At 47.6% G+C, this 17,501-nt stretch overlaps 1 protein-coding gene and 3 pseudogenes across 1 annotated transcript in view; 2 read left to right on the forward strand and 2 right to left on the reverse strand.

The window, feature by feature from the left end:
• ILF3 (interleukin enhancer binding factor 3) overlaps positions 1-9,850 on the forward strand; it is a 43,845-nt gene extending 33,995 nt beyond the window's left edge. The window contains exons 22-23 of the transcript XR_004968117.1: positions 7,792-7,928; positions 9,613-9,850. The gene's annotated coding sequence lies outside the window, so the exon portion shown is untranslated. The remainder of the gene's footprint in view (positions 1-7,791; positions 7,929-9,612) is intronic.
• LOC118659456 lies at positions 3,472-3,595 on the reverse strand (annotated as a pseudogene).
• On the forward strand, positions 7,923-9,850 carry LOC118657770 (annotated as a pseudogene).
• A 1,182-nt stretch (positions 9,851-11,032) lies between these two features.
• LOC118659513 lies at positions 11,033-11,138 on the reverse strand (annotated as a pseudogene).
• Between the last annotated feature and the right edge of the window lie 6,363 nt (positions 11,139-17,501).

The raw sequence follows: 17,501 nt of genomic DNA on the forward strand, positions 1-17,501 counted from the left end.
CTTCGGGACCTTGTGTTTGTGATGACAGGATACAGGCTTTGGACAGAGCCTACATCACTCAGAAATCCAAAGGGAGGAGCCCCTTGGCACCAACTGCCAAATGCCTTCAAACTCTGGACCTTTCTTGTCAACACGGGTCTCCTCACATCAGTCTCTCAAACAGAGACCACTATCATATTCCAATGTATGAATATGAGTCTGTGTCTCAAATCTTCCTCTTTCTTACAAAGACACAAATCATTGGAATTAGGGCCCACTCTAATCCAGAATGATACTATTTCAAGATCCTTGTATCTACAGAGACCCTGTACCTACAGTCAGTCACATTCACAGGCGTCAATGGTTAGGATGTGGACATGTCTTTTGGGAAACACTTTGCAGCCCACAATAGGGTTGGGTGAAGGTTTCACCCACTGGGCTGCTGGCACAACCCTGGGAGCTTCAGCTACAGCCAGGATCACCATGGTCAGGTCTGGACAACACTGAGCCAGCAGCAGCATTGCAACACAGTGGGTATCTGTCCTGAGGGGACAGCTCATGAGTCCAGATCCCTTGGCACCTTAATGCTACTTGGGGACCTCATTGGTGCTGATAGCCCGGTGATGCCTGAGGCCAACTGCAATGTCCCAGCCTTCAGGACCTGCTACTGCAGGAGGCTGGGCTCAGGAAGATGTGAACCCACCTTGAGCATGAAGGCCTTGCTGGGGCATCACCCACTCAAAGCTGACCAAGGCCTTCCCAGGCCTGTTGCCCTCCAAGCCCAGGAAGCCAACCTAGAGAAGGCCCTCACTGAGCTGCTGCTCCAACTCATCAGCCAGGGCCATAGTGGGCAACAGAGCTGGCCTATGGGGGAGATGCTTTGACCCATATATTGCTGGAGGACCGTGTCATGCATCTTTCAGTCACCAGCAAAGATCACCAGGAACATAAGCAGGAAGGACCAGCGACCCACATGCTTACTCAGCGAGTTGATCAGACAGGGTGCTTGGTGAATAGGCTGGGGGGTGGGGGGGTGTCAGTGCTTGGGACTGGACACAACACTCCAGAGGGCTCAGGAAAGGAGACCAAACCACTGGTGGGACAGATAGACATGGGCATGGTGGGCCAACGTGTTTTTGGGCGGGGGGGTGGGGGGGGGGAGCAGGGCCTTTCCAGAATTTTGGACTGATGGCATGGGGGTTGGTGGGGATTGGTGACTTGGGACCAAAGGGGACCTCTGAGTAGTAATAGGATACAGATCCAGGATTCCACCTGTCTAGATTGGCAGTCACTGGGCCTCATGTCCCTCTGGGCTAGGTTCCAGTCTGACCTGAAAGTTACCACCTAGCTGCCCAACTACCCTGGCAGAGCATTCAGCTCCCTTGGCCCGTTGACCATTCTTGTGTAGTCAGCAGGGCCTGCTCTGCCCCTGAGGCCTGGCCCTGTACAGCTGGGCTGTCAGCTGAGATTCAGTCTCCTGATGTGAGCCCCATGCTGGCTGTGTGCTCTTTGCTGCAAACCTTTTTGGCCCAGATACTTATTCTAACCCATTCTGGAATAAATGGAAACTTCCTGTGTTCATTGTTTGGTTCACTCAACATGTGTTTATTGGATGTTGGTTTATGTATCACTCCTGCACTGGGTACTGGAACTTCAGTGGCAGAGTTGGTCCCTGCCCTCATGGTGCTTCTAGGCACCAAGAAAACCCTGTTCCATATGAGCAGGAAGGGTCAGGGAAGGCTTTTTGTGTTTCAAGTGAGACAGGATGCTTGAACTGAGACCATGGGTGTGTTGGGGAGGGAAAGAGAAAGCTATGCCATGCAGAGGCAACAAAATTTCAGTTGGAGCCGAACTCAGGTGGTGCTGGGATCCAACCCCAGCAGGTCCAGGAGTCCCCAAAGGTGTGGAAGGAGTCAGCGAAGAAGGAATGACACGGAGACAGCGTTCAGTTGATCAGCAGCCTAGCCAAGATCTCTAGCCAAGTTTGGTGTTTATTGTCTTGTTACATCTGTATTTATACCAGTTGATTTTAATCCTGTCAATTTCTATTGCAAAGGTTAGGGCGTTTCTTATCTCCATTCCAGGGAGTAAAGATTATGTAGCTTAATCGGGATTGTAGTTAGCGATTAACTACCCGCTGGCACTTAGTTAAGGGGTTGTATCCCCTCCCTAACTTCAGGGGAAAATCCCTACCTGGGGAAACAACCTTTCTTGGAGAGGTGACCTTGGTTAAAACACATAGTGCTAAGGGGAGCAAACATCAAGAACAGTACGCCATATACACCAGGTCCCTTGAAACTTGCTGTGCAGATGTTTCTTTCCTGCAGCGACTGTGTCAAGCAGCAAGGATGGACCGGCCTCCGACAAGGTGGGTGAAGCTTTTTGATTGCAAAAAGATAGAAATGTTGCTAGGTTAGTGAGGGACACCCAGTGCAATTCCTTGACAGCTAGCCAGAAGAATTCTAACCTTTATCCTGACAATAATTGAGAGCTATGGAAGGATTCTGAACTGGGAAGACCCCCAGGTTAAGTCAAGCTTCAGAGAAGTCCTTTTGACTTGAGCAGAGAATAGGTGTGTGGGAGAAGTGAGAATGAGGGCAACAGACCAGGAATGAGGCTTGAGTTCTGGAACATCCAAGCTGTGAGTTTCAGGGGGACTTAGTTGGCAGAGTCCACTGGGCTTGGTAAAGGAAGAGCTCACAGACCCAAGACAGGTTAAAACAATGTCCCAGACCAGCAGAATGGCCTAGCAAGGGGCATTGCCTTCCTCGGGATATAGGGAAGGAAGGAGCCCAGGCTCCCAGTTCTTCCCCTCACTGTGAGGGGAGGGGGACGCAAGCAGGAATGGCTAGGACGTGGCCACGAGGTCATTACCCAAAGGTTCCAGGTCCTGTCCGTGGTCTTCCCATTGCCTCCCAAGAAGCCGACACCTAAACTGAGCCTCTTGGCAGCTGGGCTTGGGGAGGGGGCGGGGAAAAATGTCAGTTGTGCCTCCCACCCCCAGATGGATAAACCTGGGACCCCTATTTCAACGTTAGAGGTATCTGAAAAGCCCACTTCAGAGTTCAGGGATTCCACGCTCCGTGTCCAGAAATCCAACTCCTGCACTTACCTGGGACATCAAAGTACCGGCTTCTTAAGGCCAACCACCTAGTACCCAATTTGAGGGACTCCTCGGGGAAGAAATTGGGGGATCTGAGCGCCCCTATAATCCTGATTATGCATCTGTGATGATGCGTGGGCCTCCTCTTGGGCGCAAAAACCGGCCATAGCCCCACTTCTGCAAACACACCCCTAGACCCGCGTGGTACACACCACCCGCCTCTTCCATGCCCAATCAACAGCCCCAGTCCCAATAGAAGCCTTCCACAGGCCCTGCCCAGTGACGCCCCCTCTGTCTGTGTCATCACAAGCAATTTTAATAGGACCTTTCCTAGGCCCCGCCCTGCCACTTTCCCATAGGGTGCTCACAGCACCGCTTCTGTTTTTTTGAACTGTATTCCTTAAATGTTGCAGATCAGTTATGGACAGAACAGCGACCAAGGAAAACTCCCTCAGTACTCCTTTTGACCGCAGCAGCTATATGGACGCAGCTGCAGCTTCCAAAAGGGCCATGAGCACAGCTTCTAATGGGGCGCCTTCCACGCTCCACCCCGATCTAGGCCCCTTTCCTGGTCTCCAAGCAATGTGCAGGCGCTGTCCAGCGTGCTGAAGTCTCCTTCCCAGCACTTCCTCAAGGGGAGACCTCAAGGCGCCCCTAGCCCTCCCCACTGAACGGCACAGAAACCTCGATGCCACTGAACCTCGGTTACACCCCACTTCCACACCCTACTTTACCTCTTGGTGATAGAAAGAGATCGCCTCGCTCCACATCCCACCCTTCTAGCTCAGATAAAAGCCAAAGTTCTCAACGCAAACTAGAGGACTTGGGGGACCTCTCTTTTGACCTCCAGCTCCTCATCTTCTGCTCCTTCCCTCATTCCCTCCAGCCACACTGACCTGCCCCATGCGCCACAAACAATCCAGGCACATTCCCACCGCGAGGACTTTGCTCATTATTTCCACTGCATGAATGCTCTTAGTTCCCATCATGGATCCTTTCTCATGTCTTTCAGGCCTTAACTCAAATGTCACCATTTCAGTGAGTCTGATCCTGACCATTCTATTTTTTATTTTAAGAAAATTTTTTAATATATTTTATTGATTTTTTACAGAGAGGAAGGGAGAGGGATAGAGAGTTAGAAACATCGATCAGCTGCCTCCTGCACAGTCCCTACTGGGGATGTGCCCGCAACCAAGGTACATGCCTTGACCGGAATCGAAGCTGGGACACTTGAGTCCGCAGGTTGATGCTCTATCCACTGAGCCAAACCGGTTAGGGCTTAAGAAATTTTTAAAATTATTTTTTATTGCCCTAGCTGGTTTGCTGAGTGGTTGGAGCATCAGCCTGCGAACTGAAGGGTCCCAGATTTGATTCTGGTTAAGGGTACTTACCTGGATTGTAGGCTTGATCCCCAGTAGGGGGCATGCGGGAAGCAGCCAATCAGTGATTCTCATCATTGATGTTTGTATTTCTCCCTCTCTGAAATCAAATATATATTTTTTTAATTTTTTTACTGATTTCAGAGAGGGAGGGAGAGATAGAAACATCAATGATGCGAGCGACTCATTTGATTGGCTGTCTCCTGCACACCCCCTACTGGGGATTGAGCCCCAAACTCAGGCATGTGCCCTGACCAGGAATTGGTTCATAGGTCAATGTTCAACCACTGAGCCACGCTGGCCAGGCCAACCCTATTTAAATTCACCTTCCAACTCCTCCTCTCCTTCCCTGCTCTCTATTCTTCAGCACTCCTCACCACATAAGACATGATATGCATTAATAATATTTTTGCCTGTCCCTCCTGGGCATGGATAATCCTATCTAATAAAGAGGGAATATGCTAATTGACCCTCACACCATTGCAAAGATGGTGGCACCCACAGCCAGTAAGGAGGGAATATGCTAATTGACTGCCCCACCCTCAAATATGGCGGCGCCCAGCCCCCTCAGCTCCGCTGGGGTGGCAGGCAGCTGCACACATGCCTCCGGAGTCCCCCAGTCCCCTCAGCCCTTAGCTGCCCAAGGCTCAGGTAACCAGGGCCGCCCGAGGCTCAAGTAACGAGGGCTGCCCGAGGCTTGCGCTGCCAGCAGTGGCAGCAGCAGAGGTGTGATGGGGTGTCACCTTCCCCTGATCGCAGGGTCTCCTCCCGCCCCTGAGGGCTCCCAGACTGTGAGAAGGGGGAGGCCGGGATGAGGGACCCCCGCTCCAGTGCATGAAAATTCTGGTAAATATATAATTTTTATTTCTGAACCATGACTTCCTGGTTCATAGGTCGATGCTCAACCATTGAGCAATACCAGCTGGGTCAGAGCATGAATTTTTGTCTGCTTGTTCACTGCTATGCTGCCAGCAGTGAGAACAGTGTCTGACACAGAGTGAGTGCTCCATAATATTTATTGCATATATATTCGTGCATATATTTGGGCATTTACTGTGTGCCAAGCCCTACTTACTTCATAATGACCCCTCTGCCCCTCCTCCTTTCTTTCTTAAACCTCATCCAAGGATATTTTCCCATTGATTTTTAGAGAGGGTGGAAGGGAGGGGGAAAGACAGAAAGAGAGAATCATCAATGAGAGAGACACATCAATTGGTTGCCTCTCACACATCCCACAACCAGGGCTAAGGATCGAGCCTGCAACCAAGGTACATGGACCTTGACTGGAATTGAAACCAAGACCCTTCAATCTGCAAAGCAACACTCTATCTACTGAGCAAAACTGGCCAGGGCTCTGTCCCCATTTAAAGATTAAGAAACAAACTCAGAGCCGAAACCGGTTTGGCTCAGTGGATAGAGCGTCGGCCTGCGGACTGAAGGGTCCCGGGTTCGATTCCGGTCAGGGGCATGTACCTGGGTTGCGGGCATATCCCCAGTGGGAGATGTGCAGGAGGCAGCTGGTCGATGTTTCTCTCTCATCGATGTTTCTAACTCTCTATCTCTCTCCTTTCCTCTCTGTAAAAAATCAATAAAAATATATTTAAAAAAAGAAAGAAAGAAAGAAAGAAACAAACTCAGAGAACGGCAATCACCAGACTAAAGTCCCCTGACTTCTAAATGTCAGACCCTGAATCCTCCCTCTCAGGTTTTCCTGGCTGTATCCTTTCCATCCTTCTCTGTCCTACAATCCCTAATACTGCCTTCTCCTACAGAAAAAGAAGTTGTATAAGAGGTTGACTTCACAGGGCTCACACAGGACTCGATTTCAATTCCTGTTCCTTGATTATTAGCCATATGACCATGAGCAAGCCAGTAAATGACTCTGCCTCATTTTCTTCATTCATAAAATGGGTATGAAAGTAATACCCACCTCATTGTACTCAGAAGGTCAAATAATGCAGTGACAGGGTAGAGCTCAGCAGATACCTGGCACACACCGACACCTACTCCATTAGTGTTGGCTGTTAATCATCATCATCATCTTATTATTATTTGTATGAACTAAAAGTAACTTGAAAATTAGGAGAATGAGACCAAAAAAGCTATAGGAAGACAGGCTCTTAAGAAGGTAGGAGTTGCCCTGGCTGGTTTGGCTCACTGGATAGAGCATCTGCCTGGGGACTGCAGGGTCCCAGGTTTGATTCCTGTCAAGGGCATGTACCTTGGTTGCAGGCACATCCATCCCCAGTAGGGGGTGTGCAGGAGGCAGCTGATCTATGTTTCTCTCTCATGGATGTTTCTAACTCTCTATCCCTCTCCCTTCCTCTCTGTAAAAAATCAATAAAATATATTTTAAAAAAAAAAGAAGAAGAAGAAGAAGAAGGTAGGAGTGGCCCTGGCCAGTGTGGCTCAGTTGGTTGGGCTTTTCCCCGTGCACAAAAGGTTGCCAGTTTGATTCCTGTTCAGGGTATATGCTGGGTTTCAGGCTCCATCCCTGGTAGGGGGTGTGCAGGAGGCAGCTATCTCACATCAAGGTTTCTCTCATTCCCTCTCCCTTTCTAAAAATCAAGTTTAAAATGTTTTTTTAAAAGGGTGGGAATGAAGAATAGATTCCAAACCTCACTGGGATCCCAAACCTCACTGAGAATAAGAGAAATGTACATTAAGAATTACATGATGCCGAGACTGGTTTGGCTCAGTGGATAGAGCGTCGGCCTGCGGACTGAAGGGTCCCAGGTTCGATTCCAGTCAAGGGCATGTACCTGGGTTGCGGGCACATCCCCAGTGGGAGATTTGCAGGAGGCAGCTGATCGATGTTTCTCTCTTTTACAGAGAGGAAGGGAGAAGGATAGAGAGTTAGAAACATCGATGAGAGAGAAACATCGATCAACTGCCTCCTGCACACGCCCTCTGGGGATGTGCCCACAACCAAGGTACATGCCCTTGACTGGAATCGAACCCAGGACCTTTCAGTCCGCAGGTCGATGCTCTATCCACTGAGCCAAACCAGTCAGGGCTGTGATCTCTTTTTAAATAGGGCGCTGTTTGCGGGCTGCTGGCTGCTTGCTCTGTGGCAGAGGCTGCTCATCTCAGGCACCATGAATGGCCACAACAGCGGGACCCTTGAATACCGAGTCTTCTTCAAAAATGAAAACAGACAATATATCTCTCCATTTCATGACAGTCTAATTTATGCAGATAAGGATGTGTTCCAGTCCACACGGTAGTTGAAGTACCTCGCTGGTCTAACACAAAAATGGAGATTGCTACAAAAGACCCTTTAAACCCAATTAAACAAGATGTGAAAAAAGGGAACCGGTTATTTTGCAGATCTGTCCCCTGGTGAAGGATATATCTGGAACTCTGGTGCCATCCTGCAGACTCGGCAAGACCCAGGACACAGGGACAAACACACGGGCTGTAACGGTGGCCATGACCCAACTGACGCCTGTGGGACGGGAAGCAAGGTATGTGCAAGAGGGGAAGTGATCGGGGTGAAAGGTCTGAGCATATTGGCTGTGATCAATGAAAGGGAAACTGATGGGAGAGTGACTGCCGTTAATGTCGATGGTCCTGATGCAGCAAATTATAGTGACGTTAAAGATGCCAGGGGCGGAAACCTGGCTACCCAGAAGCTACTGTGGCCTGGCTCCGAAGGGACACGATTCCTGATGAAAACCAGAGGACCAGTTTTCTTTCCAGGCAGAACTTAGAGATAAGAACTTTGCAACTGATATTATTAAAAGCACTCACGGCCATTGGAGAGAATAAGTGACAAAGAAAATGGAATGAAAAAGGAATTAGCTGCATGCATACCAGTGTCTGAGAGTCCCTTCACGTGTCATCCTGACGCTGCCAAAGCCACTGCGAATGCTTTATGCGTTACCTCCGCCGCGTGGCCGTGTGCATCTGCCTGCAGAACACCAAACAGATGTACATCAGTGGTTCCATAACCAGAAACACTGAGGAAATTTCTTTGGAATACAAGCTGATATTGCTGATATGCAAAAGTAGTGTTTTTCAAAACTTTAACTTTATAGAACTAATCTAATTAACAAAGCAAATTCTGCTGTGACCAATCCAATGTATTTAGTGTGATATCCATATAAAAGCATTGTTCAGAAAGCCGGGTCCGAGCGGACAGGTCCTAGGGGTGCGGGTCCCCACGGCCCCCCGGGCACCCGGGATGGAGGGCAGGGCCCAAGAGATAGCCCCCTCCCCTGGGCTGAGCCCGAGGCCAATGGCCAGGGACAAAGCCAACCCCTGTGCGGTGGACCAAGAGAAATATGGTGCTGATGACAACGTGAAGATCATCTGCCTGGGGGACAGCGCTGTGGGCAAGTCCAAACTCATGGAGAGATTTCTCATGGATGGATTTCAGCCCCAGCAGCTATCCACGTATGCCCCGACCCTGTATAAGCATACAGCTACTGTGGGTGGCAAGACCATTCTTGTGGACTTTTGGGACACGGCGGGCCAGGAGCGGTTCCAGAGTATGCATGCCTCCTACTACCACAAGGCCCACGCCTGCATCATGGTGTCGATGTGCAGAGGAAAGTCACGTATAAGAACCTAGGCACCTGGTACACGGAGCTTCAGGAGTTCAGGCCAGAGATCCTGTGTGTTGTGGTGGCCAATAAAATCGATGCTCACATAAAGGTGACCCAGAAAAGCTTCAATTTTGCCAGGAAGTTCTCCCTACCCCTGTACTTTGTCTCAGCTGCTGATGGCAGCAACGTGGTGAACTCTTCAACGACGCAATTCGATTAGCTGTGTCCTACAAGCAGAATCCCCAGGACTTCATGGATGAGGCTTTGCAGGAGCTTGAGAACATCGATTTGGGGCAGAAGGAAGAGGAACGGCCAGGCCAAGAGCAGTGTGGCAGCACCAAGAGCCTGCCTCCCTCCTGAGCCCGAGGACGCCTCTCCCTTCACAGCTCCGGCTCTGAACTGAGAAACTTCATGAGCTTCCACACCCAGCCCTCTACAGCCACTCCTGTGCTGAAGGACAGGGACAGGGCACCGCCATCCAGACCCTGACCAGGATTGGAGATCAATCCCTCTCTAGGGTTGGACAGAGAAGAGAATCTTGGAACCTGCTTCGTGTGTCTCTTAAGTAAAAGGCAATTTTGGTGTTTTTTTTGTCTCCCAGAACAGTTAAAAGCCCGACTTCAGCATGAGGCATTCCTTCCCATTCCAAGCAGTGGTGGGCGTGGTGCCCGGGCAGCCAGGGCATAGGCGTGCCCTTCTCTCCAGTACCTGTGGCTCACTGATGTGCTTAGTGATCATCTTGTACGTCATTTCCACTGTATTTTTTGTTTTCCTTTTACAATAAAGGTTGGATTACATAACCATTGGAAAAAAAAAAAAAAAGCGTTGTTCAGTCCTGGCCATTAGAGCATTGGCCTGAGCACCGAGGGGTCTCGGGTTTATTCCCAGTCAAAGGCACACACCTGGGTTGCAGATTTGATCACAGGCCCTGGTCGAGCATTTGCAGGAGGCAACCAATCAATGTGTCTCTCTTACATCGATGTTTCTCTCCCCTCCCCCTTCCCTCCTTCCAACTCTTTCTAAAAAATCAATAGAAAAAATATCCTTGGGTGAAGATTAACAACAACAAAGCATTTTTCTTTTTCTTTCCTAAAAAAAAAATATATTTTATTGATTTATTTTACAGAGAGGAAGGAAAAGGAATAGAGAGAAACATCAATCAGCAGCCTCCCACACACCCCCTACCCCTACTGGGATGTGCCCGCAACCAAGGTACATGCCTTTGACCAGAATCAAACCTGGGACCCTTCAGTCCACAGGCCCACGCTCTATCCACTGAGCCAAACCGGTCAGGGCCAAAGCATTTTTTTAAAATCTCAACTAAGATAACTTTTAACACATGCTTAAATATCAAGGCAGTTATTGGAACTGGGAAGTCATTTGTGAATAAATGTGCAAGATGTTGGATGTATATGTTTACTATGTGTTAGTAAATAAAATTATTTTGCTGCCCAGTCGGCGTGGCTCAGTGGTTAAGTGTCGACCTGTGAACCCAGAGGTCAGGGCACATGCCTGGGTTGCGGTCTCGATCCCCAGTGTGGAGCGTGCAGGAGGCAGCCAATCAATGATGCTCTCTTGTCATTGATGTTTCTCTCTCTCTCTTTCTCTGAAATCAATAAAAATCTATTTTAAAAAATTATTTTGCTAAAAAAACTTTAAATATATCTATTTATTTAAAACAATAATAAGTAAAGCTTATTAAACTCCTGTGTGTGTGTGTGTGTGTGTGTGTTTAATTTTGACTTTTAGAGAGAGAGAAAGGGAGAGGGATAGCAAGAAACATCGATGAGAAAGAGGAAAATCATCAATCGGCTGCCTTCTGCAGTCCCCTACTGGGGATTGAGCCCAGAACTCGGACCTGTGCCCTGACCAGGAATTGAACCAGAGACTCTTGGTTCGTGGGTTGACACTCAACCACTGAGCTATACTGGCTAGGTTAAACTCCTGTTTTCAAATTTTTCTTTGTTTTTGACTTTTTTGTTAGTGTACATGTTTTTATTTTTATTTTTATTTATTTTTTAACATGTAGGGTGCTTGTGCACAGGAAGGCCACACGTTTTGTGCCCCTTGTCACAGTGACCCCAGTTCCTGTTGGGTGTGTTGTAAACATGTACATGTTTTTATTCATTAATATATATATTTTACTGAAGTAAGATATATAAAATGTAAATCTCATCTTCTAATCTTTTTTCATATTACTGAGAGATGTCTCTCCCCTCCATTTTTATTGAAATACTAGTGCCCTGGTGCACAGATTCTTGCACATGGAAAGGAAATTAATTAGAAGGTGGCTGGTGGGCAGGACTGGGCGAGACAGGCCGGACAAGCCCTGGAGCCAACCTCTTGGTGGTCCCTCCCTCGCTGACCGCATCTGGAGCGGCACTGGGGCTCAAAGGTCGTCTACAGAGTGAGTGGGGTCCCTCTGACAGGTGTGGTCCCTCGGCCTGGCCTGTGGTGATTGAGCTGAAACAGGCTCTCCTACATTCCCCGAGATGTCATGGATTGCGAGAGGGTAGTTCTCAGGTGATGACCCCTGGAATCGGACTCCCTCCTCTCTGGTTCCGGGTATGTCACCCGAGAACCGCAGCTGTGAAGTCACCACAGCTCGGGAGCTCCTGCATTGAGCGTCTGCCCCCTGGTGGTCAGTGCACATCATAGCTACTGGTCGGATGGTTGGTTGGACAGTTGCTTGGCTGTTATATATGTAGATAATTGACAGGTAACACTGTATTAGTTTTAGGTGTACAACGTAATGATTTGATATGTGCATACACTGCAAATGTATTTTGTATTTTCAGTGGGAAATAACATCAAAAAGTATTAACAGGCACCCTGGCTGGGTGGCTCAGTTGTCCCATGCACCAGAGGTTTTTGGGTTGGATTCCTGGTCAGGGTATATTCCTAAGTTGTGGGCTCAATTCCAGATGGGGGCAAGCATGGGAAGCAACTGATAGATGTTTCTCTTCTCTCTCATCTCTCTCTCCTCCTTCTCTCTAAAACTCAATATACATATCCTCAGGTGACGATTAAAATAAATAAAGTCTCTGGAAATAGTCCTAAGGCCATACGGCCAATAAGGAAACATCTATTCAAGAAAATCTATGAGAAAATTTGATTAGAACAGGGAGTGTCTGTGGTATTTGATATCTTCTACCTCCCTTCTACCAGTTCGGTGAGGTGGAAAGTCCACTCTAGACTGGTGCAATGGGGTTTGCTCTCCCCAGCAATCTGAGGGCTATCTTTTCAGGAGGGGTGGCAAGCCAGCGTTTCTCATCATGCGCCCAGCTACGTATGAGGCTAAGTTGCAGGTAAGTGCAGCACTTCAAAGAGAGAACAGAATTTTCCAAAATTATGGAAAGACTCCAGTAATCAGATACAAGAATTTTAGGGAATCCAAGACAGGCTAAATTAAAAGAAACCCACAATTAGACATATCCTGTGAAATTGCAAACTGGCAAAAAAATTTTAAAAAAATAAATGACTTTAAAGAAACAAGAAAAACAAAAACAGGTAAGAAATAGCACTCAGATTGAGATTTTACTTTAAAAAAAATGTTTTTATTGATTTCAGAGAGGGAGAGGGAGAGATAGAAACATAAATGATGAGAGAAAATAATTGATTGGCTGCCTCCTGCACACCTCCTACTGGGGATCAAACCCCGGACCCTGCAGTCCACAGGCTGAAGCTCTATCCACTGAGCCAAACCAGCTCGGGTGAGATTTTACTTCTTCATATATATATATATATATATATATATATATATATATGTACACTGAGTGGCCAGATTATTATGACCACCTGACGTTTGTAGGCAAATTAGCTATAATTTTTGCGCTGAAGTTGCTAGAGGGCCAGACCATTATAAATAGGGAAGCAGGTTGTTTACCACGACAGTAGAAGTGATTTTTTTCTGAAGATATGGTTAAACAACGTGATTTAACAGCCTTTGAACGTGGGATATATATATATATGTGTATATATATATATATATATATATACACACACACACACACACACACACACACACACACACACACACTGAGTGGCCAGATTATTATGACCACCTGACGTTTGTAGGAAAATTAGCCGTACACTGCATCGTATGGGATGTGGAAGCCGAAGGCCTGTTCGAACACCTTTGCTGTCTGCAGTTACCAAGATAAAACGTCTCCAATTCGCACAGGAACACAAGGATTGGACAGTCGAGCATTGGAAAAAAGTCATGTGGTCCGATGAATCACATTTCCAGTTGCATCATGCTGATGGCAGAGTGAGAATTTGGCGGAAACAGCATGAAAGCATGCACCCCACATGCATGAGTACAACCCTTCAAGCTGGTGGGGGCAGTGTTATGGTTTGGGGCATGTTTTCCTGGCATGATTTGGGCCCTTTAATTCGTGTGGAACAACGTCTGAATATCACAACATACCTAAGTATCGTTGCTGATCAGGTTCATCCTATCATGTTGATGGCGTATCCCAGTGGAGATGGCTTCTTCCAACAAGATAATGCGCCATGCCATGGTGCTCGTATTGTGCAGGAGTGGTTTCAAGAACATGAGGGTGACTTTACCTTGCTTAGGTGGCCCCCACAATCACCAGATCTCAATCCGATTGAGCATTTGTGGGATGAAGTTAAAAGAGCCATCAGGCAGCTGGTTCCACAACCATCAAATCTCACAGAACTGGACAGTGCTATTCGTCAAGCATGGCGTCAGATTCCTCGCATCACCTTTCAACATCTCATGGAGTCAATGCCAAGAAGAATCGCTGCAGTATTGAAGGCAAAAGGTGGCTCAACGAAGTACTGATGGGGTGGTCATAATAATCTGGCCACTCACGTTCAAATATATCCCACGTTCAAAGGCTGTTAAATTGCGTTGTTTACCCATATCTTCAGAAAAAAATCACTTCTTCTGTTGTGGTAAACAACCTGCTTCCCTATTTATAATGGTCTGGCCCTCTAGCAACTTCAGTGTGAAATTATAGCTAATTTGCCTAAACGTCAAGTGGTCATAATAATCTGGCCACTCAGTGTGTGTATAAAATTGATTTCAGAGAGGAAGGGAGAGGGAGAGAGGGATAGGAACATCAATGATGAGAGTGAATCACTGAGCTGCCTCCTGCACGCCCCATACTGGGGATTGAGCCCGCAACCTGGGCATGTGCCCTAACTGGGAATCGAACCATGACCTCCAGGTTCATTGGTCAATGCTCAACCACTGAGCCACACCAGCCGGGCAGATTTTACTCCTTAATAGTGATAATGGCAGCCACAAATGGTGTATGTTCAGTGTGCCAATAGAAAATAATTATCAATCTAGCATTGTATACCCAATGAAACTATCTGCCAAGAGCTAGGGCAGCCCTGGCTGGGGAGCTCAGTTAGTTAGAGCATTGTCCCATATGCCTGGGTTGCTGGTGCATCCCCAGTCGGTGCACATACATGAAGCAACCAATGAATGTATAAATAAGTGGGACAACAAATAGATGTCTCTCTCTTCCTCTAAAACCAATAAAGGAGGGGAAAAAAGAACTTAAATCAATAGTTGAGAATATCCCTACAAGAAAAACAGCATAAGCAAATGGATTTACAAGTAAGGACAATAAAACATTCAAGAAACAGATAATTCCAATGTTGCACAATTTCTTCCTCAATATATTAAGTGTGGGAAAACTCCTTAATTTATTTGATGAAGTTAGCATAATTTGAACACCAGACTTGGACAAGACAATACATAAACAAGGAAAATCATAGACCCATATAATTTATAACTGAGATGCAAAAATTATAAATAAAATGTTAATTAAAATATTAATAAAATGCCACAATCTAAAAAATACCACGAACAAGCTGGGTTTATCTCAGGAATAGAAATAAAATTTATTAGTAAATTAGAAAAGAGCCCTGGCTGGTTGGGCTCAGTGGATAGAGTGTCAGCCTGCGGACTGAAGGGTCCCCGGTTTGATTCTGGTCAAGGGCACATGCCTGGGTTGTGGCTCAGTCCCCAGTGGGGGGTGTGCAGGAGGCAGACAACCAATGATTCTCTCTCATCATTGATGTTTCAGTCTCTCTCCCTCTCCCTTCCTCTCTGAAATCAATAAAAATATATATTTTAAAAAAAGAAAAGAAAATTTATGTCATTAGGCATTTTAAATTGAGACAAATTATACGGCTATCTCAATAGATACAGAAAAGCGTACCAGGTATACAGCATAAGGAGTCAAGGACAGGAGCTGGAACAGTGAGGAGGCGACTGCAATGATCCAGGCAGGAGCTGGTGGAGCCTGGGCCAGGGTGAGGGCTAGCTGTGGAGGAGGCGATGAGAAGCGGTTGATGCTAGATTTTGAAAGCAAGGCAGCCAGGATTTGCTGATAAATCAGAGGTAGGGAGTGAGAGGCAGTGAGAGCTCAAGGATCGTCCCTGTTTATATCAGAGCTCCTGGAAGGTTTGATCTGCTATTGCTTGAGAAGGGGAAGGTGGAAGGGGGTAGGCCAGCTTGGACTGGGCGACAATCAGGAGCCCTGCTTTGTTTGTTTATCTGTTTATTAATTACTAGGGCCCGATGCATGAAATTCGTGTCAGAGTAGGCCTTCCTTCCCCCGGCTGCCGGCACTGCAGCCAGCTGGTTGGTGGCCTGGGCCTCCCTCTGTGGGGCAATCATGGGCGATGGCTGGGGCCTCCAACCAATCACAATGCATTCACCTGGCCGGCCTGGCATTAGTGGGTGTCATAGCGTGGTCCCAGATGATCTTCCGATGGTCGTTCTGCTGTTGGGCTGTTTGGTCAATTTGCATATTATGCTTTTATTATATAGGATTATTTTTAGGAGCCCTGCTTTGGACAGGTAGAGTTTGGATGCCTATAGACACCCAATGGAGATGTCAAGGAGACATCCGTTAAGAGGACGTGCGAGTTCAGGTGATAGGAATAAAAATTGGGGCATTGTCAGTGCATAGAGGTTTTAAAAAGCATGTGAGTTACAGGCCATGCAACATAGAGTGTTGGGGTGAAGGGCTCTACATTTGGGGAGTTAGGAGCAACAGACTGAAAATACGGAAAATCAGAGGAGTGTTGCAGACAATGGCAAAAGCAAAGTGGGCCTCTTGGGTGGGTGTTTCCCAGATGTGGCCTCAGTGAGGACTCTTTGCCACCTGAGGAACTAGCATCATTAGCCAAGGCTGCTAGCAGTGGTTCTCAACCTTGGCTGCACATTAGAATCACCTGGAAATCTTTTTAAAATCCTGATTTCTGGGCCCCGTCCTCTGGAAATTCTGTTTCTTTGTTATGGGGTGAGGCCACATTAGTAACAAAGAAAGAGAATTTCTGGAGGACGAGGCCCAGAAATCAGGATTTTAAAAAGATTCCCAGGTGATTCTAATGTGCAGCCACGGTTGAGAACCACTGTGCTGGAGGATTGGATTCTTGCTCAGGTCAGCCCGGTCAGGCCAGTGATCTTGCAAAAGGGAATCTGGTGTAATTACGCCCTCTGCTGGCCAGGACAGATATCAGCCCCATTTCCAAAAACAATAACGGTCATTATTATATGCAGTGTTTTATATTTTTTAAAATATATTTTTATTGTTTTTTTTTTTCAGAGAGAGAGGAAGGGAGAGGGAGACAGAAATAGAAACATCGATCTGTTGCCTCCTGCACATCCCCGCACCCCCCACTGGGGATCGAGGTCCAAACCTGGGCATGTGCCCTGATTGGGAGTTGAACCAGTGACCTCCTGGTGCATGGGTTGACGCTCAACCACTGAGCACACCAGCCAGGCTACAGTATTTTATATGCTACTAGAAATCATGCACAGCTGGGGTCCTTCAGGGTGGCCTGTGGGGATTGGGCCCCAGCTCGGCCTGGAGCCTTGCAGCCCCACCTGGCATTGGGATTCGGGAGTGACCTGGCGCTGCCCTCTCACCTGCTCCACCATCCCGCCTCAGGGCTTGGGAGCAGGGCAGGAACCCGCCCCTGCCCTCGCTGTCACCGCTGCCGGTGGCCTCTGCAGGGCGATCTGGGTCTCCACTGGCACCCGCCGTGGCCTCGTGCCATCTGCTCCACCATCCTGCTGCGGTCCCGCTCCACTGCCTCCTGCTGCCAGCGCCCCGATGCCCACCATGCTCTGCGCCGCCCCCTGGTGGTCAGCGCACATCATAGTGAGTGGCTGAATTCCCGGTGGAACAATTTGTATATTAGGCTTTTATTATATAGGATTATTATTAGAACACAGCCAGTGCTTAATAAATCCGTGACCCAGCCTCTTTCATCCCTGTGCAGCATGGAGGCTGGCAGTATGGGGATGTATATGTAGGTGTACATCGAATGAATGAATGAATGAATGAATGAATGATGTGTCAGATTCTGCATCTCAGGCTCCCCTTCTGTAAATCCGGGATTCCCTCTTTCATTGAATAAACCAGTGACGGCGAACCTATAACATTCGTGTCAGAGGTGACACGCGAACTCATTTTTTTTGGTTGATTTTTTCTT

The sequence above is a fragment of the Myotis myotis genome, unplaced genomic scaffold (genome assembly GCF_014108235.1).
Source record: "Myotis myotis isolate mMyoMyo1 unplaced genomic scaffold, mMyoMyo1.p scaffold_m19_p_6, whole genome shotgun sequence".
Lineage (NCBI taxonomy): Eukaryota > Metazoa > Chordata > Mammalia > Chiroptera > Vespertilionidae > Myotis > Myotis myotis.